Source organism: Leptonychotes weddellii, unplaced genomic scaffold, assembly GCF_054177405.1.
Source record: "Leptonychotes weddellii isolate Sample4059 unplaced genomic scaffold, ASM5417740v2 HiC_scaffold_14969, whole genome shotgun sequence".
NCBI lineage: Eukaryota > Metazoa > Chordata > Mammalia > Carnivora > Phocidae > Leptonychotes > Leptonychotes weddellii.
The window spans coordinates 51-2,086 of record NW_027730907.1 but is presented as its reverse complement, the minus strand read 5'-3'; the positions used below and the strand labels follow the sequence as shown (position 1 = coordinate 2,086).

Genomic DNA, 2,036 nt, shown 5'->3' with positions numbered 1-2,036 from the left:
ATGTGGAATCTGCTTGGGATTCTCCTTCTCCCTCTGCCCCTCGCCCCGTGCATACTCTCTCACTCTCTCTCTAAATTAGATAAAATCCTTTTAGCATACTCTCTCACTCTCTCACTAAAATAAATAAATAAAATCTTTTTTTAAAAAGGCTCTTTCTCCCTCTCCCTCTGGCCCTACCCCCCTGGCTCTGTGCATGCACTCTCTCTCTAGATTAATTAAAAAAAACAAAAACAAAAACACAACCTAAACAATATATTTGTAAATTCTAAAATAGTCCTAAATAATTCATGACTCAAAGAAGAAATCATAATAAAATTCTTAAGGGCATCTGGGTGGCTCAGTTGTTAGGTGTCCTACTCTTGGTTTCAGCTCAGTTCATGATCTTGAGGTTGTGAGATCGAGCCCCACAGGTGCGCTCAACATGGAGTCTGCTTCAGATTCTTTCTCCCTCTCCCCCCTACTCTGCTCCTCCCCCTGCTCACGCTCTCTCTCTAAAATAAATAAATAAAATCTTTAAAATTAAAAAGAAAGAGAATTATTTAAAAAAAAAGAAATTCTTAAAATATCTGGAATGGAATGATAATGAAAATGTAAAGATCGGGTGCCTGGCTGCCTCAGTTGGTGGAGCATGTGACTCTTGATCTTGGGGTTGTGAGTTCAAGCCCCACATTTGGCATGGAGCCTACTTAAATTTTTTTTTTTAATGTAAAGACCAAACTTTGTGGGACGCAGCTAAAGTACTATTTAAAAGGAAATTCAGGGGTGCCTGGGTGGCGTAGTCGGTTAAGCATTCGACTCTTGGTTTCAGCTCAGGTTGTGATCTCAGGGTTGTGAGATTGAGTCCTGTGCTGGGCTCCGTGCTCGGCACGGAGTCTGTTTGAAACTCTCTCTCTGCCCCTCCTCCCTTTCCTCTCTAAAATAAATAAATCTTAAAAAAAAAAAAAGGAAATTTATAGCCTTAAATGCATGTAATAGAAAAGACTAAAAATGAATGTGCTAAGTGTTCAAGAAGTGAGAACAAGGTAACAGAAAGCAGAAAACAACAAACAGCAGAAATGAATGAAAGTCCGAGAGAAGATCCACCAAACCAAAAGCTGTTTTTGGTTTTGTTACATTTTTTATTTTATTATTTTCTAAAAGCTGGTTATTTAAAAAGATAAAATAGAGGCGCCTGGGTGGCTCAGTTGGTTTTAAGTGTCTGCCTTCGGCTTGGGTCATGATCCCAGGGGCCTGGGATGGAGCCCCGCATCGGGCTCCCTGCTCATCAGGGAGTGTGCTTCTCCCTCTCCCTCTGCCCCTCCCTCTGCTTGTGCTCTCTCAATATCTCTCTCCCTGTCAAATAAATAAATAAAATCTTAAAATAAATAAATAAAAAGACAAAATAGACAAAACTTTATAAGACTGAGGGAAGGCATAAGTAAATATAAGAATTTAAAAAGGCAACTACAGTGCTTGCTTTGGCAGCACATACGCAAAAAGAAAAAAATGGAACGATACAGAGAAGATTAGCATGGCCCCTGCACACGGATGATGCACAAATTCACAAAGTGCTCCATATAACAAAAAAATAAATAGGCAACTATAGATGGAGATTTTTAAAAATACTAAAATGAGCATTATGCCAATAACTTCTCAGAAACTTTGGATTACAACGATTTTCTAGAAAAATATAACTTATCAAAACTGACAAGAGGGCGCCTGGGTGGCTCAGTTGGTTAAGCGACTGCCTTCGGCTCAGGTCATGATCCTGGAGTCCCGGGATCGAGTCCCGCATCGGGCTCCCTGCTCGGCAGGGAGCCTGCTTCTCCCTCTGTCCCTTCCCCCTCTCATGTGCTCTCTGTCTCTCTCATTCTCTCTGTCTCAAATAAATAAATAAAATCTTAAAAAAAAAAAAAAAAACTGACAAGAAAGAAAAAAACAAAATAAGCCTATAATCAGTAAAGAAATTTCAAAGGCTAAAATATATCCATCTAAAAATATCAGGCCTGGGGCACCTGGGTGGCTCAGTTGTTAAACGTCTGCCTTCGACTCAGGTC

General features: G+C 40.0%; 1 non-coding gene across 1 annotated transcript; it reads left to right on the top strand.

Annotated features, from left to right (window-relative positions):
• Positions 1-1,453: 1,453 nt before the first annotated feature.
• Positions 1,454-1,562, top strand: LOC115938374 (U6 spliceosomal RNA). Its single transcript, XR_004073503.1, has one exon. It is a non-coding gene; the product is annotated as a U6 spliceosomal RNA (small nuclear RNA).
• The last annotated feature ends 474 nt before the right edge of the window (positions 1,563-2,036 follow it).